This window comes from Andrena cerasifolii, chromosome 14 (assembly GCF_050908995.1).
Source record: "Andrena cerasifolii isolate SP2316 chromosome 14, iyAndCera1_principal, whole genome shotgun sequence".
NCBI lineage: Eukaryota > Metazoa > Arthropoda > Insecta > Hymenoptera > Andrenidae > Andrena > Andrena cerasifolii.
Genome location: NC_135131.1, coordinates 2,968,364 through 2,993,181, shown reverse-complemented (window position 1 = coordinate 2,993,181; position 24,818 = coordinate 2,968,364). Strand labels below are relative to the sequence as shown.

At 42.0% G+C, this 24,818-nt stretch overlaps 2 protein-coding genes across 3 annotated transcripts in view; one reads left to right on the top strand and one right to left on the bottom strand.

The window, feature by feature from the left end:
- Positions 1-24,818, top strand: part of Atg16 (Autophagy-related 16) — a 679,282-nt gene that overhangs the window by 494,918 nt on the left and 159,546 nt on the right. The gene's annotated exons all lie outside the window — the stretch shown is intronic.
- Positions 1-24,818, bottom strand: part of Neo (ZP and PAN domain-containing protein neyo) — a 293,377-nt gene that overhangs the window by 187,062 nt on the left and 81,497 nt on the right. Inside the window, exon 2 of the mRNA XM_076826273.1 lies at positions 16,625-16,667. The gene's annotated coding sequence lies outside the window, so the exon portion shown is untranslated. The remainder of the gene's footprint in view (positions 1-16,624; positions 16,668-24,818) is intronic.

Sequence of the window (24,818 nt, the reverse complement as noted above, 5' to 3'; positions counted from 1 at the left end):
CGTACGTCGTTTGCAGATCGTCCCCCTGGAAATACCCCGCGGTGGATGGTTATGATCGGCCGCCACCGGGGGATTCATTTATTTAGGTCTACCGCGGGCCAAGATTTATGCGATAGCTTCGCGATCGGACTCCCTCGGACGGCGAAACGTATTTCGATGCAACGTGCGCGTTTTCTCGAATGGAGCACCCTTCTGAATCACCTCGACGTAACATCCTACGACCTGGCCAAGATCCTGTCTACTTCGCTGCTTCGTAATTACAGGGCGATGTAATTGGATCGGTAGAGACGTACTTCTTCTAATAACATATTTCTAATCTTCTTTGTATCGCGAAGTCTTTAGTGACTCGCCTACCCTAACGGTTCAACCACTTCTATCTGTTTCGTGTACTTAACATGGCCGCGGTTATCATCGCCAGCGCATCGCCGGCACATGGAGTTTAGAGTAGTTTAAGCTTGAAGTAGGTTTTGCCGTATATTTTTCCTTACCTTCTGGATAGAAGCTATTGCGTAATGTACAGTAGATAAAGGAGATAGATAAATGCTTGATTAGTTTCTATATGCAATTTTATATGTAAAAGACGCTGATCAGTGTACGCGTGATTTATGATTATTGGTATTACGTCAGCGCGTTGAAGCACGCTTTAAAGCAGCGTGCAAGACCGTTTAATTTCCTCAAGCACAGATTCCATTACGGAAACACGTATTCTGCTTACGGAGGATCAAGATATGGCTACACTGTGGAAGAAGGGTTAAAGACGTGAACCTCAATTCACCGAGTCAAGGAACATTCATTTATCTGACTCAACTCTGGTAGATGTTTCGGTAGGACTTATTTACACAACCATACTCATCAAGAATCCATATTCAACGTAAGTTACTGGCAACAGGTTTTAAGAGTACTTTGAGAATGAATCTTCTAGCTTCTCTTAAGGGGGTAGACTACTGTGGCGACCCTAAAAAATAGGTAATCTTCTGATACAAATTGTAGAGAAACTAATCAGAAGATTAAATTGCGGTTTAGCACTTGATTTTGGCATATTGTAAAGTATTAAAAACCATCATAAAAATTAAGAAAATGTATATAAATATATGTCACGAGGTGACTCCGAACTGATGGTCTCTTTTAAACAGTGTACAACCTCACTCAAATTTGGATTGTCTAAAACAAAGAAACAAAAGTTTTCTATTAAGTATAATGTCATGCCTAAGCATTAACGGACCCGTTTTCTAATATTTTGAAAATTCGCTGAATAGCAGCGTGTTGAAGAAAAGGATGCCGATTTTCGCAACGATTCGTCTGTAACTCCCGTAAAAAAGTAATTTCCAAAAAATGGTCCGTTAATGCTTTGGTATAACATTGTACTTAATAGACAACATTTGTTTTTTTGGTTTTAGACAATCCAAATTTCAGTTAGGAGGTACACCGTTTAAGAGAGACCATCAGTTCGGAACCGCCTCGTGACATATATCTATACATATTTTCTTAATTTTTATAATGGTTTTTAATGCTTTACAATATGCCAAAATCAAGTGCTAAACCGCAATTTAATCGATCGATTAGGTTCTCTACAATTTGCATCAGAAGATTACCTATTTTTTCGGGCCGTCACAGTAGTCTACCCCCTTAACAAGATTCGATAGTTTAGATCGTAAACTTTTACAGCGTTGTGTTCCATACTCAATGCATAATCATTCGGAAACATTTATATTTACAACAAACAATTATTCATAGAATTTTTTTACAAAATATTAAGAGCAAAACTAACGCAGGTGGGAGAAAAGTAAAAATTCCCAGTTCTGACAGAATTGTTCACAAGAATGATAGATGTGAATATTTTGCAAAAGAAAATTGTATGCATAACTCTCTGTCGAGGCGTTACTCGTTTTACCTGTGACGCTGAGAATTCTCCTTTTCCCAGTCCCTTCAGTTTCACTCGCGAGAACTATACCAGAGTATCCTCTAGTAATATCCTAGTTCGCTCGCTTATTAGGACGTCTTTAATGTGGGAGAGCCCTTCCTAATGCGCATATCTCTCGGGAAGCCCATGATGTACCCCTTTGCACACTCGCCAGCACTGATAATTATATGTTAATAGTGTGTGTTCTATTACGACCGTGGACTCGCGTTAGCAAGCTAGATAAAGGCTTGTGGAAAGAACAATGCCGCGCTGGGCCGTTCAGGCCTTGTTTGCGCAGTCAGCGCGACATTCTTCGCAAAAGAATGGAGCATGACATACTAAATAGTAGTCATCGTAGAAAACGATTCTCCTCCTACAATTGTAACCGTCAGTTCTAAGGTGAGTAGTTAAAAAGCCGGTCATGCTTCCATCGTTAAAACGGACTTTATTTTCCTTTCCCTTCTATTCTTGCTTCCCCATTTCTATCCCAACGTTCGCCAAGTTTTTGCGTAACCCTGTCAGGCAGCTGTTACACGCCCCCCGCCGACGAGAATTAATCCCACTCGCACTTTAATCGCGTGAGGATATATTGAAGACGAGAAAATTACTTAGAACGTTTGCGGTGTTCACCGTCCGCTGGAATTTCGCAGCACGCCCTCACAATGGTCGTCCCGATTCCGCCTCATTCCCCGCCGCCAGCCACGAACATCTCGGTGATGCTCCCGAAATTTCGAGTCAACGTAACTTCGCGAGAGCGTTAAAGCGTTAAAGTTTCGCGATCGTCCGCTGTTTCATCCACGTTAACCGAGTGGCATACCTGCGATGCACAGCCTCGACGTCGGAATAGATGAACCTAAAGCTAACACGTTCTTCATAACCATCTACCCAAACACTGCCAGCGACGGAACGGATAAAACAACAGAGCGGTTCAGTCTGAAGCGGAAATGTTCAGAATATTTCACGCTTGGATCATTCCACGGAGATTTTATCCAGTGGAAGTGGTATGATTACGTGATACTTGCCCGAAGATCTCCCGTCAGGGATCAATCAAGATAGCATAAAGAGAGTCGAAAGGAGACTAATTCCTTTGCATTGAACACAATCACGATGAAATCCTCGCGCGAGAATGGGGACCTGGGGAGCACGTAATTTACGGATTATTATACCCAGCGAGTTCATGGGTGTCATCGTTGCGGTCCAGGGTCCCGTCATCGTCGTGGCCCCAGCTGGTAGCCGGTATTGACCTTCGTCGTCAACGGTCACCGCAGATTGTCGCTATTGATCGGCCCACGAGGCAAAGAGTAAACTCGGTAGGCAGTTTTGCTAGTAATATTCTGGCGGCTAACCACGGTACAGTGGACGTTTGCCCCTCCCGCCCTCCTCGTCAGTCAGCGGGCCCCTTTTGAAAAGCGTGGCCGCAGGATTTACGGTGATCAATAACAAGAGTGAATGTTTCTAACCTGCTGTTAGCTGCGCGAACATGTACCTGTACGTGCAAGTTGCACATGACCCTCTATAAATGCACGTGTACACAGCATTTCATTATGTCCCTGATAGGTTATCATTTCTTAACTCTCCCCATAGGTATTACGAAGGGTATTTACCTCTGGGCCGACATGGACGAGCAACATTGTTGCGCGTACGTTTCTGCGGGAAATAAGCAAATGCATCGTTCATGCCGGGGTTCGGACTTCCATGACGGTTCGAGGTTATGTTAGCGGTGGCCGTCAGCGACAGCCGCGCCCCCCCACCTTTATTCTTCGCTAGCTGCACCTTCTGCATTTCCTACTTCCTTATCGTGACAGCCTAGTTATCTACCCGGAACGTAACGTCTGAGCAGTGGCTACGATATTATTAACCCTTTGCAGTCGAGGGGCAATCCTCAGTCGCCACGTAATTTAGCGGAGTGATTTGCATGGTGACTGACAAGGGGAACCGCGAACCAGCGCCCACGGATTGGATGGCAACTTTGTGGGTTTATAGAGTGACTCAGGGCAAGAACAACGGTATGTATCACTCGTGCCCACTAAAGGTACGAAAACTAACCTCAAAGTCAATTAGACATTCACACGTTTTCGCATGTAACTCTCAAAGTACAAGAGACAGAAGAAAAGTGTTCGAACAAAAGTTTAATGGTACCACAAGCGCTGCAAACATGCGGTAACAAAATTTTGAATAGAATTTGGAAAATAATATTTCTGACGAAAAAAAACTTTTTTCAAAATTTTGATACCGAAAGTTTCCAGCGCTCAGTGCACTAATAAACTTTTATCTGAAACATTTGTTTCTATCTCTTGTACTTTAGGAGTTATACGCGAAAAAGTGGGAGTGCCTATTTGACTTTGAGGTTAGTTTTCACACGACGCGGTCTTCTCTTGTGAGAAGCGACGGTTACAAGTTACTACGAGTATCTTTCGTCAGCTTGTCTATAAACCCCTCATAAGAGTACACTATTTTAAACATTATTTTGTAGTCTGTTTGCTAGTGTCAGAGAAATGCAGTCAGGTGATAGCGAAAAGGGTTAATTCATGACTTAAATCCACAATTTCCTTTAGATTTTCGTTAGGTATCATCGAGAGCTATCGAGCATGGTAAACCCCTACATCTGAGACCTGCTACGTAATAAGGATCTACGGATGAGACTATGCTTGCAAGTAGATATAAGTCGACCGATGGGTAAGGGGGTTCGCAAGTGTAAACTGGGGAGTTGCAGTCTCCGCGTTGCGTAACTCCAGTCAAGCGGTGGGAAAAGTTGGCGAGGGAGAAAGAGAGAGGGATGAAAGCACCGGGGGTAGGATAAGATGGGAAGAGAGGGTGCGGAACGAGCGCACCGTTTCATTTGTTTGGTGTTCCTCGGGGGTATTAGAGAACGTGCCGACGGTACGTGGTATCCATGTAGACACCACCTAATAGAAGCAAAGCAATCTGATGAAACCAATAAGCGTGAAGGAATGCGAGTGCCTTCCCTCCTTGCCTTCCTTTTCTCGCCTCCACCAGGCCGTTACGTCTGTCTCTTCCTTACCCCGCAGCTCCCTAGGTCCCTCTCATTTCGGTCCTGGAAGATCGAGCATCCATCTAAACTGAACAAACTCTGACTAGACTGAGGTATCGGGGAATGAAGATGACTACGGGCTCCGCGTTACCACCGGCAAGATTTTGGGACGGAAATTTTCGATACGTTCTTCGGTAATTCGAACTTTTCAAGATGAAGCCCGAAATCAAGCTGAATTTCCACGAGACTTAGCGGATAATATGCCAATAAAGAGTTCCTACGCGGAGTTATCGTTTGCAGAGTCAAAAGGCTTTGAAGAAGCAAATAACCTTCTGTTTCGTAATATACGGCAGAAAATTACGCAGCCTCTTCCCATTTCATGATTCTCGCGCACTGGGGGCAATAAAAGGTAAACGCCGGCGCCCCCGCCTCCATCCCCTTTGGATTATTTTCTCGTCTTGTTGCAATAAAGGAGCCTTCTGCTGTTTGATCGTATCGAGAGGGAAAACGGGCGAGCTAGAGAAATAAATAAAAGACATGCCCGCTGTATGGTTCTTAAACAATTCCTCCTTGTTTCATTTCGGTACAGCAATCTCGGATGAGAGGCTACCTCGAAATTCTTCTTCAAGTCGCTCTTTCGACTAGCTAGCCCCCATTTATTCATTTTATCTCCCGTTTCTCGCAGATACATATACGCGGGTGCAAATATCCAGGGTACGCATGATCGAATAAAACGGCAGGTAGAAGCAACGGCTATGCACTTGTCCATACGTAGATGAGACGACTGTGAATAATCTGTTACCGATTTTATCATCCATCTACCGCAGTGGAAATAGATATTCGTATTCGCGTAAAAGTCAGTGGAAGTGCCGTCAGATTCTCTCTCAGATTGAAAAGAAAATGGATCCCAAGGAGCGCAGCCAGTGAAAGTTTAGCGCGTGCTAAGGATTATTAGCGAAGAGGCTCGTAAAGGGGAAGCAATTTTCGGTACGAGCGTAGAACCGACAGACGATCAGGAGCCTCCCACGGACGGTGTTCGAAACAGGTTTTTAGGAATTCTAAGACCACGGTGTTCCGCTGCTCTTCGGCATGTATCATCGGCGGGTAGCAATTTACGATTGATGAAACATACCACATGTTAATGAAGCCGCGTGCCTTTCTCGCGAGAAAAAGGGTGGCCGCTGCACCGTTCGCGTCTCAGTTCGGAATTCCACGCGGAAGCAATCGAGATCAGGCCTCGATAGGATTATTCGACGCGGTGATCATATAGATCTGCTCATTAGGCCCGCCAGGGAGTTCCAGCAAACTAACGTCCACGCGCCATCAGCGGCTAACTCTAATTGGCTGACGGGCGGCGGTCGCGGATTAGGAATTCTTCACTTTCGTTCGCGGCGCTCGGAAGCATTCCACCGGCGATCATCTGATTGCCGTGACGTTTATCCTAATCGCGAATAACGACGCGAGTCACCGCGGCTTTCGGAAATTCCGGGGCGCGCTTTGATCGCGGTGAAATCGGATTTGTCGCAGTTCCTTTACAGCGCGCTGGCAACGGTACATACACCCAGCTGCAATTTCGTAATACCAGCGCGCGAGATGCCGTTCGCGCATTCGGCACGCTACAGTTTCTCTGTGGAACCGTTAGGCGTAAGAGTGTCCCTTCGAATGACGATGACAGCAGGCGATACGTTCGAGACAATACGTCTTTTTTTTGCGTTTAGCGCAGTGGCCTCGCTGCGGGATCGCGATAGGCTTTTCGGAGTGGAAGGCTTTTCTTTCGCTGCAGAGCTTGGTAATTGAGGAGTTGAAATGGTAAATTATGTAACTGCCAGAAGTGACCATTTGCAGTAGTTTCTTTTTAACCGCAAGGACCTGGGTAGGTATCTACTTATGATCTCAGCTCTATCTTGTGACAGCCCTGGAAGCTAAAATAAATTATTATAGCACTTACTGCGTTTATCAGCATGTTTGTTTTGGGGGATTTCATCCTTTCCACTACGAAAATAATTTTTTATTTCTTCGGCACTTACATCTTTTACCATTTCAACTCCCCAATTTATATAGTTACATAATTTTTATAGTTTTCCCCAATTTATATAGTTTCATAATATAGTTACATAATTTTTAAACGTTTCTTGTTTCCATTATTGCATTGATCGTTACGAGGAATGTTAAGGGTTTGATGATTTCTTTGCATAAGTGTAATTATATCATTTCGTATGTGTGAAATGCAATATGTTGAAGAAAATCCACAATACATTATTTAAAAGAAGTTTTGAAATTGTTTCAGGGTGAAAGCACTGAGAAATAATTTTTTTTAATCACAAATGTAACACTAACATCGCGACGTGTATTTAGTACGTGGTATAAATTATTGAGCTTGCACTAGTACGATTTGCGCTTTCCAACAGATGGCTTTTTAAAAGGAGCTTTCATCTTTAAGACATAAAATAGTAAAAAGCTGATTTCAAGGTGTCTACTGATTCTACTAAAGCATCGGGTGTAGGAATATTTTGAGCTGCTCTAATTATTTGTCATTAAAAGAAGTCAATAAAAATTCATGTTTGGAAAAGCTTCTTCGAAAATCTGTCCGTATGAAGAAAAGGGGGAGCATTCCCTTCGATGTAGATAATAATCAATCTACCTAATTCACTAAGGATAAGGTTTCCGAGTTGGGAGGAGAGCTTTCCTGCCTCTCAGAAGGGTTCTCAAATTAACCCTTAAATAATCATAATTTCGTTGGTCCTTACGAGGTTGGAATGCAAATGAGAGGGAATTTAATTCGCTGGCCTATCAGTCAGTAAATAAAGCATCATTCTTGGGGATCTTCATATCTGGATTATTCACTGTGCCCCAGAAGTTTATTATATACCCTTTCTGAACATATATTTTCTTCGAAAATCTTCGATGCAAACTCAGTTTGAATCTTCAGAAAATGTGCTCGTTTATTTTCCTTCTCGTCCGACCATTTTTTTTTAAACACCCTCTTTTTCACTGACTCCTGTATAGCTTTGTCACATGTCATTTTATAAGCTTTATTATTATTACAATATTATGCATGAAATACTTTCGATAGGATTTATAAATATGATTACGTTCTTAATGCGCTTTTTATTGTCAAAATTGGTTGTAACTTATAAATGTAAATGCAGCATTAGTTATTTGCTGGGAAATTTAACGAGCCTTTAATTATAAATGAATCGTAGTTGTATTTAACGAATCAGATGATCATTACGTATAAATAGAAACACAAAATCACGAATTCCCTCTGATGGAATAAAATGTGTTTTCGAAAATATGGTCGCAGAAAATTTTTGTATTAAGCTTAAATTAAGCGTCTCACAGTTTTTCAATATAAAAACGTAGATTGTCCAATTAATTTTTTAAAATGCAGGGACCTATTACATACTTAAAAATTTATTTTTAATGACGCGTGTTTCCTTCATCCAAAATCGAAAACAAATTTTCTTTGGTCGCTTGAGATAATTTTTCATTTTTCTGATTTACGAAAATGTAGTACAGGTTACCAGAATAAGTAAAAAGTTTAAATAAATAAGAAGTCAGTTTTTTGCACAATACAGTACTGGATCAACAGTAGCAACTAACATTCCTTTTTGTTTGTTCCATTCATAAATTTTCTTAAGTACTATTACTTTTCACTACTAGGATCCTTCAAACATTGCAGAATCCTTGTAGAAAACACTGTGAATACCAGAAATCAAATTCTATACAACGGTATTACCATTGGCAGGTAGAACACTTTCTAATAAAGTATATTTATTTTTCATTTTGGCACTTACAGTGTTTTCTACAAGAACGCTTCAATTCAGAATTGAAAGATTCTTATTCTCATTCGAACATTACACCATGAAAATAATATTGATCTATTTAAAAAAAAGAACAAAAATAATCGCCGACCTACATCCGACTTCCACAGTCTAAAAGATATTTATTTTTAGAAATACACCATGGAAATGAAACGCTACAAACAAAATACACTCGCCATTCAAATATAACGTACAATTAAAGTACATTGAATTCTAATTTCGAATCGCGAGCAAAGACAGCCCACCAACCCTTGCAGAAAATAAATTCCATGGAACCGAGAAAAAGGCACCAGGTTTCCAAACCAACAGCGATCAATCGCGCCCAAAGGAACAATCGTAATAAGCGATAGGGCGACAAGATGAAAGAGAAAGAGGCGAAAGGTCAGAGGCACCCAAGCATCGCCGCAAGAACGGACCGGGGAAAAACATCGTGGACGTCAATTTTCCGCAGAACGTGGCCGACAGTCGAGAAGAACGTCCCGTCAGTTGTGGACAGAACCTCTGGCCGTCTTTTACAACTTTTTAAGAAGTCACAACAAAGTTCGACAGCGAGTTTCGCACAATAGCAGCCAGGGACTCGGTGCTTCCCAATTCCTCGTCCCTCGGGGGGAGGACCCTCCCCCCATTGTCTTCTCGCGTCGTCCAGCGTCTCACCGACGCAAATACGAGGATCCCGACACCGAGCCCTTTATACTGATTATCCTAGATAAACTTCGCCGAGGCATGCTCGTTAAATTGTTTTCAGATTACTGTGGCGCCCGTAATTAACTTCGAAACTGGAAGCTAGCATAAAAACAGGCCGTATAACGAAGCGAACGGATCGAAAAGATATAACAAACTTCACGCCCATTTCGAACTTCGTCCCCACGCTGTCTTAATCCAACCTACTTTTCACCTGACGACACCTTCACGTGCTCCTATCATACCTATTCAGCTATAAAAGTACCTGGAGAGTCCAATGACGGCCGCACAGTGGTACATAATGGCATTTTTTGTTCAAATCACCCTACAGGTCGTAATTTTTAAAAAAACTTGACGATTTTTTTTTAAATTCTTCACAATTAAATTCTCTATCGATCTGCCCGGCCGAAATTTTGAATTTCTTTGCTGATTTTTTTATATTTAGCGAATTATACAGCACTTTTAGAAGATCAGTATCAGTGGGCTTTTTTGGCTGCCTGTTCCGAATTTAAAGTCAGATTCTCGAAATTGAAGGTGGTGAATCCAATATGTTGAAGCAAAATTTCAGAAAATGGGCTTATTCGGAAGAAACATAGTGCGTCCAGATTTTTGGGGACGTTGATTACGAATATGAGGTAACTACTGTAAAGATCAAATTTTTTATTTGTACCGCAAATCTAATACGGTAGATCAAATTGTAAAATTTAAAATGGCGGATGGATATTCGTATTTTGACAAATTTTTACGCATCTCATAAATATGCACGTGATTTTGCATATTTAAGCCTATTCGTTTGTGTTCACACGCGTTCTTATAGTTGACTTTTCGGATTCAACATTGACGAGCAAGATTTTTAATGTTTGATATTTTTAGAAGGCCTGGTTCAGTTAACGTTTTATCCCACTTGCCTGTAGAAATCCGATTTGATTATTTGCAATCTTGATGGAGGAGCAGGATTTGTGTTTCTGGAAGCAAATCTCTGAATTTTTGTTTATGTACGTGTTGAAAAATATCAAACCTTAAAAATCCTGCTGATCAATATTGAGCCAGAAAAGTCAACTATATTCGGCATATTGGATTCACCAGCTTCAATTTCGAAAATCTGACTTTAAATTCAGAATAGGCAGCCAAAAAGTCCACAGATACTGATCTTCGAAAAGTGCTGTATATTTCGCTGAATATAAAAAAATCAGCAAAGAAATTCAAAATTTCGGCCGGACAGATCGATAGAGAATTTAATTGCGAAGAATTTAAAAAAAAATCGTCAAGTTTTCTGAAAAATTACGACCTGTAGGGTGATTTGAACAAAAAATGCCATTATGTACCACTGTGGGCCGGTCCGAAAAAGAGGGAAGACAAGGGGTGAACCGATCTCTATCTTACAACAGGTTATGGATGTACAGTGCATGTGAGTGAAGTTACCCGCGCAGAACATACATACATAACGCAGATAGTGCAGATAGAGAGGGATAATAGGAAAAAGAAGGATAGGTTCACCCGTGATCTTCTATTTCCCTCGGACCGCTGTCGCCTCTACTTCTTCCCACTGCTGTTCACTCTCCAGGTATTTTTATAGCTGAATGATTATACCATCATACCCGCGCGGGGTTCAGTATCACCAAGGTCCTTTTGTTTCCTGTCGAAGCGGTGCGTTAACCCTCGGACGATGCGTTAGGAACGCCCCAGAATAACTACATATCTTGTCACCGACTCGAATGCCTACAGGACCACTGGCAAGGTCTACAGGCCAGATCTTGGGTTCGAGTCCCATCGCCCGAGGCTCTCTTTGTCGCCTACCTAATATTTCCGATTTTTCAAGTGGTCCCTACAACCGTGACACTCGCGATCATGCTACCTTACGCTTGGCTCGCAAAATACCCCCCATCGCTGGCCAAGTGTCAAAGGTTCTTCATCCCCCAACCCCTTCCGCAGTCGGGCCAGATCCAGGACGCGGATGTCTCGTTCCTGCCGGATGATCGAGCGAGCCCGGACAGCGAAAGTCCCGCGATGAATCGGCTTGTCTCTCGCGGTTAGCTTCTAAAGAAGCGCTCGATGGTGCACGGTTAGCCGCAACGCACGGCTGCGCCCGTGGTTCATCGGCTATCATCGAACAGTGCGCTGGTCGTTCCCGTCGGCGGACGCGCGCATCCACCGCGCCAGCCGAGTTCAACCCCGACGACTTGATGCTGACCGATAATAATATTCCATTACGGCAGCGGAGGCCGTACATCACTGGTCGTCACGCGGATCGTCTACAACACGATACCATCTACATGAGGCGTTAATTACGTGCCGTCCTACCGCGTTACACTGCCACTCGAGAGATATCTCGCGAGAGAATGGCAGAGAGGGAGCGAGACTCCTGAGCCGCAGTCTCGGTGACCATCTTTTTCTCGCCGACACCATTCGGCCTTCTCTGCTTTTCCCCGACCCCTTCCCTTCGTTTCTTTCGCGACTATCGAGCCAGCACCTCTCCCCCCACTCGCCCACATTTCCACTGGCTTATCTTATCTGCCCTCGCGGTGGCGGATGTAAGATTAAATTCTCGCGTTATGATCCCCCTCTACTTCACCTGAAAACGATGGCGGAGAGAGGTAGAAACAAATAGCGAAGTAATTAGCCCGAGTAACGCGAGTCACAGCGATGGCAAGTTTGAATAACAAGTCGACGGAGCTACGGCCGGGGAAAAAGTTTCAGCCACAGGCTTAATTAGCCGTGTTAATGGTACCAGCGAAGGGATTTATAAGGTAGATTGATACGAGACAAGTGGGCTGGAAACTGGTCTGTCTCGACTTGCTGTAGTTTGAGATTGCCCTTGCCACTGCTTTATATGGAGGAAGGGACTCGAAGGATTTTGCTCCGCTTAAACCAGACGATCAGCGTTTGGATGTGTCGTCCGCGTTGGGGACTCGAGTGTCTGGGATCAGTGAACCTTTCTGTGGGCTGGGTGCAGTAGGTATAATTGTATGCGATTAGGCAGTGTAACAGGATGGCGATCTAGGGTGTACGAAAAACTGCGCAGGAATTGGTAGCAAACGGTGAGGGTCGGTGTGGAATAGAACTTACCGAAAGTAACGTTTTTACCTGAGGGCAATTTTTTTCTTCTCAGACGAATGTTAGAGAGAGGCACGTGAATATTGGCTTTGAAGGTAAAAGCCAATTCAAGGCTGTTCGAGGTCTGAAGGGCTCATTATTTGGGGAGCCACATTTTAAAACCTTACTCCTCACGAACAACAATATGAAAAACAGCCTAGTTATAGTTGCAAAATGAAACACTTCTTTTTAAATATTAAATTCTTAATATAAGAATTAGGGGCAGCTGGGAAATTTGTGAGGCCTCCCGCCTCCATTTCTAATACTAGAATATAAAACTAACAACTGCTGTATTGAGCGTACCAGACGAGACAAAAATCTAGTAGGATAATATCAATTTTTCCCCTATATCTACTTGCATATTTCACACATCCGTAGAAATAGATTTGTTATTTTGAGGCCTCATAATGATGTTGCACCTAAGGCCTTCATCAATGATGTTTCCTAAAAAATTCGGGGACCGTGTAAGTAGAATCTTAAAACTTTGGTAATATCTTGTTAAGAGGATTGGAGGACGTGTTTGGATAAAAATAAGGTTACGGTGAAATTTTATATCGAAAGTTATAAGAACCTACTGTGTGTAATACCAGCGTTATCTGGGTTTCTTTAAATAACAATGTGTTTTAAACACTAAGATTTATTAGCGCATCGCTAATGAAGTAAATTGACTATACATACACAAGATCACATCGAGAGTAGAATGGTAGAGCAGTAGGTAAAGGAAGGGGAGACCCGTTCCCTTGCCACGCAGACGCGCAAGTAGAAATGTCCAATATGTGATCAGACATATCACTCTGGGTATGACGCGGACGCATTTAGCGTTGCAATTCAATTGAATCACGAGCATAACACCGATAATATAATTAGGCCAGAGTCCAGGGAACATGTGATGTTCCTGCGAGGCATTGTTTATTGTAATACTATTTATTATTTAAAACTTCTACATGAACATGCAAGTAAGTTTCAGTTACCACAATGTGTTGGCCTTCCCTCGACTACAAAATTAGTAACGACGTATAATTACTAATTTAATACTGCTTTGTACACCATTAATAAACATTTTCGTGTACAGAATCCTACAATATTAATATTGAAAGTTATTGGAAATGTATTATTTTGAAAATTCATCGTTTTCTTTCACAAAAAGCATCGTGCTCCGTTCACTACTTGTTTATTATACAGCCATCTCATTTATCAAGAAATATGTTATAAATATGAATACTTAGAAACTTATATTCCCCTTTAAACCAAACAATCTATAAAAAATATTTCATACCTTCTTTAATTTTCAAGAATTCGCCTGTGACACTCTTAATCTCATACTTTGCATCATCATTGGTAATTCCCAATGAGCTGAATAACAAAGGAAGGTATAAAGAAAACTACCCTTAAATTCTACGCATAAATTTCGTGCAAGAATTTTTTTTCTATATAAACCTACTACATCCCCGCCTTCCGTTTAGATTCCAACACTAGTCTGATATTAGACCGAAAGTTTGCTACCACCACCACCGTCACTACCACCCACTGAAAACAATCCCCATAACGGTCCGTACTCTAATCCAATCCACGCGGAATCACAAAGGGAAACATTGCGCAAATCATCTCGGTGTTCGCGCTCCGCCAACAGGCCAGCCAAACCGGGAATTAAGAAAAGGATCCTAGCAGCACGCAACATCTACGCGCGGAAGCACTCTCGACTAATTGCGTCTTACAATGAAATAAAATGCACATTCACACGCGACCATGGCGCCACAAACTACCGGCATCTGCAATTACTCGAGCGTCGCGGGGATTAATGTAGCTATGCAAAATAGGCGCGCGGTGCGTGCGTTCTCGTGGAGTTGTTTCGAGGGTAAGCAGTGGCTCCTTGGCACGGCGGTTTCAATAGCGAAACCCAATTGCTCGCGCTCCGCGGTTACGCCCGGTGATGCCCGCTGAAACGACGAGATAGATACCGCGATACGTAAGGAGCTGCTAATTCTGACGTTTCAACAATAAACCGAATTAGACGGGGCGACGCGGCCACAATTGGCGCGCAGCCCCTATTGGTCGAAGTCGACGCACGAGAAATTGTCAATTTGCCCCTTTCAATGAGGGCTCGATTCAATTATGCAGGGCAGCACGGCCCCGCGAATCGAATCGATTTATTTGATCGGTGATCGAATTCCCAGGACGATTACCACACTGACAATTTGATATCTGTCGTGTATTACCGAGTCCTTGTTCTTCCCTTCTCGGTTAGGGGAGCTTTTGTTGTCGCGCTTGGGTACCTTTGTTTTAATCGCTTTTTATGCAAAATTAAAGCGAATTTGTGGATTTGAAAGACGGTGGGGATGTTGGAAGAATGTTTTTAAATAAAAATTCACATACTTTGAAATATCAAAAGCTTCACAGTTCAACTGTCGATGAGGGAATACTAAATTTATCAACACAGTGGCACTAAGAACTTAAGTGTAATAAAGAACGTATATTATTATTATTATTATTATTAAAAGCTTAATATTTTACTTTCACCTTTCACTTTTTACTTTTATTCCAATATCTATGTATTTTCTATTTTCATTTTCGACCTCATTTTCATTATACATTTTTCATTTTTCATTACTCATTCTTCACTTTTATTTTCCATTTTTCTTCCATAGTTAGGTATATTTTGATATATTATGCATTTACGTAGATTCATTTCCTTATTCAATCTATGCACGCACAAAATATTATGTATTCTTGTTATGTAATGGGTTTTAACTCGTTTATTATTATTATTATTATGTTAAAACCCATTACATAACAAGAATACATAATATTTTGTGCGTGTATAGATTGAATAAGAAAATAAATATACATAAATGCATAATATATCAAAATATACCTAACTATGGAAGAAAAATGGAAAATAAAAGTGAAGAATGAGTAATGAAAAATGAAAAATGTATAATGAAAATGAGAATGTAAATAAGAATGAAAATGAGAACGAAAATGAAAATAGAAAATACATAGAAAATAGAATAAAAGTAAAAAGTGAACGGTGAAAGTAAAATATTAAGCTTTCCATAAATTATGAATATCCTTTACATATCTAATATTATTCCCCTCACAAATTAATAAATAATGGTGACTCTTTCCACAACAATTCTATTTGATTCGTACACTTTAAAAAACCACGCATTAACCGCAAATCAGTGTTATTATAATTTTAATTACTTCTACGATTTTCAATGCTCTGGTCCCTCAACGTCCTCCATTGGACCTTCGCCATCAAGGGAAAATTAATAACGCGGATCGGTTTGCGCGAAAAAGCTCTGCTCAGAAATCAAAGTTGCGCTTCCGCGTGGATAAACATTGTGGAATCATATGACAAGACGTTGGGGTCGAATGACGGAAATTCCCTCCGGTTACCGTCGCGATAGACGTGTTCCTTTATTTTTCAGGAGGGGAGATATACGTTACCGTTGACACAACGGCGAACAAAGGGACGCACACATCGGTTAAAAGAACGACCGACTGCCAGCGCGTTTTAACCATTATTGCGAGCCCTCGTAATCATTTGTCTCCGTGAACGGACGTTCAGTGAATTGATATTAAATGTTGGAACGCCGTTGATCGAGTGGGATGATTGCCGGCGTCCAATGAACGCAAAGGTTGTTGATTTTGTCTTGCGCGAATAGATGGAATTGCGTTGCCATGACGGTGATTTATGCCTCGATTTTGTATCGGAATAACTGTCCGACTGCTAAAAGGAATGGCCTGCAGGTTTCTTTGAATCGATACATTTTATTATCTGCTGATAATATGAACATAATTTTTTCTATTTATTTATTTATTCCCTGGTAATAATCCTTTGGTACGTTATAATGACACGAAACGTCACTGTGCTGCATATGAGAATATAAAAAGAACATTAATCGACAAATAACAATTCATCTCCAGCGGTTGAGCATGATTTAATTAGCCGGGACATATAATTGCAGCTTGCATAAAATTACGATGCAGTAAGAAAATTGTACCAGTATTCGTCGTTTCCCGATACGAGATGTCCCTTAATGACGTCCTGCAGTGCGCGGCGAATATAATTAGCACTCGAACAGTTTAATATCCAATTTTCCGTAATTTCTAGTGAAATAATTGACTCACCAATACCGAAGCAGCGACTGATGCTTTTCAAGCTCCCTCGACTCTGTAACAAAAAGACAATGTTGCCGTAAGCAATGATGTATGGGTATAATGAAATGGGGAATTAAGCTCGCAAAGAACAGTGCCAAGCGTATCTGTAAATTAATCACGAGAGAAAGAAGTTTATATTGGTTACCGATAAACTAAACGGAATTACTTGGAGAAAGTAGACGAATGTGACCAAATTGCAACCTGAGCAGTTCTGAACACTCATTCCTGATGACCTCGTTTGTGAAATTAATTGCTTGTATTTATAGACGCAATCCGCACAGGTATTGTGGGTACAGTTTTTAATGATTTCGCGAATAATTTTTTTTTCTTCAAATTTTCGAAGCAACGACGACAAAGGTCCTTTAGAGATCACCAATATCGTCTATAGATTAAGGAATATTTGTTACTATTGAAATGATTTACGAAATATTCGAATAAAAATTGCTGCAGTCTTTCAGAAACACCGCTTATTTGATCTATGTAGCCCTGGCAACGCTAAGTACTTTTGCCCGCGCGAGTACAACTAGGTCAGCAGCACGATTTATTCTCTAACAACCGTACAATTTCGTACAGTAACTGGACCCTAAAATCCAAAGAGTCGTAATTCGAAGAAACACCAATTTCATAAAACTAGGGCTTCTCTAGGCTAATTAAGTAAACTTCCAATCCGCTACGAAAACTCACTATTTTACGCAAACATGAAATTTACGACACAATCTTTTGCTTCGAGCATCCGAACCTTAAACTCCAAACGACAATTGAGACATTGAGTACAAAAACGGACTAACCCCCATGTTTTGCAAGTTTGAGTTAGTAGCAGGCTGTGCTAATAGGATGGATCTTATTTATACGTGTCGATTTTTTTTGTATTCCCTTGCTCTCACCCCCTAGAACGGTACCATTTGATAAAGAAATAGTCCTTCAAAAGTTTATTGCAATCGGACAATGAGAAAGGGTGCCAACCACGTCTTAACGTTTAGAATTTGAAGAATTTCTCAAAAATGGTAAGCCCTATCGAAATTTTGTTCAAATAATATTAAAAGAGCATTCAATTTTCTACAATTACTGTATATATAATTTTTTCGTGCTTCCAACTGTTTTTTAGATAACAGCGTATGAATATAGAAAGGTCCGCGCTTCGCGCGTCCCCCTGTACGGCGTGACGTATCGCCTATACGCGCGTAGTGCGCGGTCCTCTCTATATTCAAACGCTGTTATCTAAAAAACCGTTGGAAGCACGAAAAAATTATATATACAGTAATTGTAGAAAATTGAATGCTCTTTTAATATTATTTGAACAAAATTTCGATACGGCTTACCATTTTTTAGAAATTCTTCAAATTAAAACCTTTGATAAATTTTAAACTTTAAGGCCTGGTCGGCACCTTTTGCTGTTATCCGATTGCTATAATTTTTTTTATGCGAGAACAAACGAAATTGCAGGTTGAAAATAAGGGCCACCCTACTGTACTAATCATATAAAATACGAGAAATTAATTTTTTCTATTTTAAAACCACGTGGCATAACAAAATCACTTGTTGCATTGAAATTTTGTGGTGACATCTATGTGCAACACTTGGGTATTAAAATAAATGGAAAGATAATTGTATCTTTATTAGGAATCTCTTCGAATAGTACCTCGCAGAAACAAAAAAGTATTCCTGCACTGGCAGCAACGGCTGCAAAACGAAATTTTGTTGAAACCCTATTTTTTACATCAAAAACCTGCATGAACTTCTGTGAACACGGTTGTCCCAAATATTACTATCTAATTGTTTATTCTATAGTAATATCATACTCACTAAGCAACACTTATGTTTCTTAGTCTTAACTACATTTGCTTACTCTAATTACACAATGCAACCCCTAAGAGCATTCCATTCGTGCGTTCAGCAGCTGCACTTCGTTAATTGCTCGAAATATACGCGCACTCGATAAGTGGGCAAGGTTTGTCCACTGCAATCATTCGACAGATGCTTGGGCAGGCAAAGCCACCGGTGATACCATGAAAATTCCACCGTCGTATTATCATCGTGCTAAGAAATAAACGTCAGCCCGAAGATCTTCGCTGAACTTTTTAATATGACACATAGCCCTCGTACCAGCCGTTATAAGAACTCAGGCTACGGAATTTAAATTCTTTTCACAGTTTCTTGGAGAATCCGCCTTAGAAAACGAGCGAGCAGGGGTGGGTGGCGGCAAGAGCGGTCGGGGAAGGGTTGGGGGGGGCGGTTGGGCGCAGAAAGAAATATTAATTCCAGGTTTTTCTCTCGCCCCAGCCTGTGAGGAGGTGTGACTATACGTGGCTCTCATATTCCAAGTACGTAGCGGAGGTTGGTCGGGGTTAGAGTCAAGAAGGTAGAGAAGACGAATAAATTTCCGTCTCTGAGAGCTGGTAATGGATGAACGCAGGCTGGGAGCTAATAATATCTGCGAGGACGAGCACCTAAATCGAAGGATCCTGGCACAATGGCCAAACGAACGGAAACGCGCGACGCGCGTGCGTAGACGCTATGGGAAGAGGATTCATTAGCGATCTGAAACGGTGGATGGCTGGCTTTACGCGCCAACTGAAAATCGTTTCATAAATCTGCCACCCCACCAGGTGACGTTGTGACGTAAATGCGACGGTAATTGAACGACCGAGGCATTTTTCTAAGATTTTACAAAAATATAGCGAACAGCTAGTTGCCACTTAGCCAATACTTCTAGGGAACTTTCAAGTTTACGAGCTCTAAAAGAACTTTACGCTTCTGTAAAACGGTAAACGTTACGTTAATCGGTTGTATATCTTACACCATTTCTCCATTAAATTTAGTTGTATATCTTACACCATTTCTCCATTAAATTAAATATTGTATGTTCAGTTACTCTCTCCAAGTGCGCATAGGTAAATGAAGGGTAAGGGGAAAAAACAGGGAATGTCCATTTTTACTGGAGCCACAGAACTGTCGAATCACAAAGGGTTACAAAATAGAAATGTCCACCTAAGACAACGTTTGCGTTCAAAACAGCACATGTCCACCCTCCACTGGAACAAATCAAGGAATGTCCCCAGTCTTCCAACTTGCACTATGTATTTCTGATTAGTGTAAGCTTAGACTACATCATGAACCCTGGGACGTCACTGTGTGCACATCCTAGTTTTGATAATAATAGAAGTGGACGTTTAATTTGTTACAGTATTCTACAGTGTTCCACTAAAAAAATACTAAAACAGTGTAAAACAATTAACCTTTTGCTCAGTCCTTTTCTGATGCCTAATTAGAATATAAATTGTTCCTGTTACGAACAATACAGTTAAGTTCATTGAACCTTGTTCCTTTACTGATGGACTGAAAGTATTAAAACTTGCTTTTCTCAATACCGCTATTTTGTGACGTTGCTTGTGTTTCTCCTTACCCTTCATACATTCTTCTCCATAAAGCAGAGTGCCCGCGATCGAGGAACAAAACTTGGCTACGCGCGTATGCCTTCTGTTTCCCCACCTTTACCACGCTGAACGACCGAGCTCCGCGCACGTGAAGGAATTTCTGCCCTCCTTACGTTTTATCGTTCGCATTTTATCCTTGACCGAATAACGACAAAGTCACTTATCCACATCGACCGCGGGGCGAAAACTTCGCCGAGCTATTAGAGCAGAATCACAGCGAGATCGTTAATGACTCCACCCGACTGTTCCCCGCGAAAGAACTGGTCCACATAAATCTCCTATTGAGCATTAGCGGCGGAATCCGAAAGTGGCAAAAGGAATGGTCACCTATCCTAACAGAACACGTTCGGCGGATCGATAAAGCGTTACTTTATGGCGCGTAACTGCGGCGAGTGTAACGGTAATAACCGTAACATTAATAATTAGCCATGTGGAGTACGTAACGCGGTGCTGCGCGACTAATACGCCCTGGGAGGCTCGTAAAGGGAACACGTTACGAAATCAAGAAACACAGCCGTCCGATGCATGCCTCTTCCCTAGCCTCCGCCTGTTTGCCTGAAACTCCCCCGCAATCCTGGCCCGCGATGACCTCGCGGGGAACTCGTCGCAGGTTTTCATCGATCACGAACGGCACTCGGACGTTCGAAGCGACCGTTAAACACACCGGTCGACATAAATCGACAAACTATGGGAACCAGCATCGGGACTTGAAATCGCACCGTTTAATCTACCGATAATGGTCATTTCCAGAGGAGACAGATACACATATTTGTCTAGCTTGCCGCGCGGAACTGCGCCGCCGTCCCTGATTCGACCTCCGCCGCGCAGGCGCCGTTGCTCGGCTCGCGATTCGCCGGTTCAAAGCTCGCCGCAGGGTCGAGGGCCTGTTTCGACTTTATTGCATGATATGATCGTTTAATTGGACTGGTGACCTACAACGGGTCGATGCGATTCAATTGTCGTTCTCTTGACAGTGATCTGCTCGAAACATGCTCGGAGGATCCTCGGGGAAGGTAACCGTTTACGTGCACCAATTGTTGAACTGGCAAAGGGCTCAATGGTTAATGGCATCGCCTCGAATTGTTCGATGCGATTCCATGGGAATATACATGGTACCAAATCTTATTGTACGAAGGGAGACTTTGATCGGATGTGCAGCTTCTCAGGGACAATTCAATGGAAAATATTGCAAACGACAATGGAGAGAATTTAAGTGGTAGCTGATGCAGTGGCGCACCCAGATGGGGGCGGCGACTGTCCCTAGAACCCACCCCCGAAAGAAGGAGATTAATGCCACCACGACTGAAGTAATTCAACAGCTTTGTAAAAGGAAAAGAAAATTAAGGACACTTCGTTTTATAAATAAATTTTTATCACCACCTAATGAATTTCAGTGAATTTGCATTAAAAATGTTTTCATCCGTTCAACTCGGCTCACCCCAGGATTAAATCCTGATTGCGCCACTGAGCTAATGGAGTATCTAGTAGAACTTTTTACCGATGGTAATTGCGACGGCTTTAACAACACATATTTTATTCTAACTGGCGATTCCCCGTTTGAAATGCATAGAAACAGTGGCCACTATATATATGTATAATTATGCAGAATGCGGGAAGAATTTTACGCGCGATCCTCGTCTACCAAGAAATTGCATTCCGCATCGAAGCACCACCATACGGTACACCAGCCTTCATGCGGAATAAAAAAGGCCGAACGATAAGCCGTAAGTCATTGAGCCCCATTAAAATGTGGTCATTCAATTAGGGATGGGATGGCCGGGAGTACGCGACACGCAGTTAAATTTGCGGGTAATTTTAGTCGATCGTAAAGCTACGTCCATTGGCTGGAGCATAACTTCCGGAGAACGTTTCTACTTCTTACGACGGCCTAGTGTCGCTGTAAAACTGTTGAAAGGGAAGGAGCGAAAGAGGCACTGTCAGCGTCCGCGCATCTGTTGCATCGTCATTCGATACGTAACTATATTCAATTGCTGGCTGACAGACCTACCTAGAAATTCAGTGGCTCGTGCAGAGGCAATAGAAGCTATACTGGCCACTAAGCCAGCCGGGACGAGAAGATGACACGGGGGAAGAAGCGACGGGGCGGTGAAAAGAGCATTACATGGCATGGTTTATGGCGTAAAGTGCACCGAGAAGCTCTCACTACCACTTCCTGTGTGACATATGTTCAGAAGAAGAAGAGGCTGCTGGTTGAATGTCCGAACGAATGACGAAGGATATAGAATCCATCATCGTGGGTCCCGGCGTAGTTGCCAGTTGCCTCCACATCATCATCTACCTGCACTCTTGCTCCGTCAACACCCTTGCATTAATGCCTTCTCTCTACCTCCGCTTCTCAGCGGCCGGTGTCAACGTCATCCTTCTAATCTACCGTCTGGGCTCGTACCCCGACGCTCGATCGGAATAGAAAATATTAACAGGCCGTTGTAGCGAACAGTTTCATTTTCACGATCGCATGGTTTATAATTAACGATATTACTACTTAACACGTGAGGGAAGCAAAACAGCGCTCAGATGGTCTATTCACTGACCGCTAGGATCGCTGACGCTTCATTACGAATCCTTTCATCCGTAGCGGTGCAATAATTTCAAATCTATCCAGCCTCTAATCTCCGTCTCAATTTGCTTCTGATTTTTACACCCTGCCACTGGTCGTTCGAGCCCTACGTGGCTCGTATGCTGATTACAATTAGAATGTCGTGGTCGTTGGTTGTTGGGGCTGTGAAAGTGGCTGCAGTAGAAATGGTGAGTCGTTGTCAGACTTCGATGACTGGCTGTCAACCATGTTGGTGATAGGAATACAGTGAACTAGCTTTACTACTCGGCTTCACCCGAAATTTAGATTCTGATTTTATAAAAAATAATTTTTTTTTGTGTAAATAGTTACATTCAGCTGGATTAGTCAGGCATAGTGAGCTGAGGCACATTTCGTGATCCCAAAGTTTAGAGGTCGAAAGTTTTTAGGCGACAGATAAACGCGCAAACAAAGCTTCCTGTTTTATATATTAAGATTATTTAAATTACACTCACGAGGGACGATCGGCGACACGAAAATTAAAAAAAAATCTGAAACTTTGGGGAAACGTAGTTCAAGTGTTGCTAATAATGGAATTATTTTTTTTATTCAGCAATTAAGGTCCTAAGGGTGAAAACATCCCCTCGAAGAAACGGGGGGTTTGCAGATTATCGTGAATATCTACGAAACTGTAAAAGATATAAAAAAGAAGTTAAATTCAAAGTTCTGTGGTTTTTATCTACTATAAAGTAGCGATAAAAAATTTGCAAAAAAACATTATTTTTTCAAAAATTTACCCCCCTTCCCCACACACACACACTTTTTATCACCATATTGTAGAATATCGAATGCCATAAAACTTTCAATTGAATTTCTTTTCGATAACTTTTACGGTTTCGCGGATATTCACGATAAAATGAAAACTCACAATTTCTTTGAAGGGGTGTTTTTACCCATAGGGCTGTTTTATTGCCGAATCAAAAAACAGTTGCGTTGTTAGCATCGTTGAAGCTACATTTCTGCAAAGTTTCAGATTTTTTGGAATTTTCTAGTTGTAGTGTTTCAAGTACAATAACTTCTATGCTTCAACTATATATATATATTGGTTGAAGGTTGAAGCATAGAAGTTATTGTACTTGAAACACTACAACTAGAAAATTCCAAAAAATCTGAAACTTTGCAGAAATGTAGCTTAAACGATGCTAACAACGCAACTGTTTTTTGATTCGGTTATAAAACGGCCCTATATATATATATATATATATATTTAATTCAGGATTTTACTGCATTTAATTCGCCAAGTCCATGAACTTATTCCAAAACGGGTAACAACGGCCCCAGATCACAAAGATTATCAACGTCGGTTGCAAAGAAGCGTATCAAAAATGAAAACTCTTCTGCCCACAATATCCAAAGAACCCTCGCATGCCTCATTCGTCAAAATTCCCTTCGAACAACCAGACTCCGCCCGCTAAAACAATTTGCACTTTCTCCGCGCGATTTATCGACAAATTAACGCCCTCGATGACACGAGGTGTAATTTAATAACCCCGCTGGAAAGCGCACTCTGAGCGTGCATTTACTATTTCAGAGCCGTGTTCGCGGCGACTGCATCCCTTTATCTGAAGCTAATGCCCTTTCGTACGGGAACACCCTGTGCACGCATCCGCGCGGCATGTTAGACGTAGAATATGCCTGGGTATGGCACAAGCGTGGCTGTTCGCTACGATGAACGTGCCACGGCCCCGTGGTAACTCTATAGCTCGGTTATTATAAATTCCCTACCAGCAACCGCGGAGTAGGTAGCTACGTAGTGTACGTACTTGGATAATAGTCTGGAACAAGTACCGCCACGAAAAGGGCGAGGTCAACTTGTATGTCGCATATTAAAGACACCGTACACGTATCCCTATCGCGCTAAGGGCAGGAATGCGCATACGCGGCCTTCTGATAAGTGGCTCGTATATTGGGACGTATGTCTAGCCGCGCGGTAGCATCGAGCAGGAAGAAATTTTCTTGCGCCGCGACACGGCCTACCGCTGCCTTCTGGGTTCATTGCCAATGCGCCGAGACATACTCTACGGCAGGGCCGAAAAATGGCCTCGGGTTACGGTTTTATACGGCGTTTCATTAGTTTCCACTGTAAAACGTGGACGGCGATGCGCTGAGAATCGATCGTTGCGCGAAGGTAATC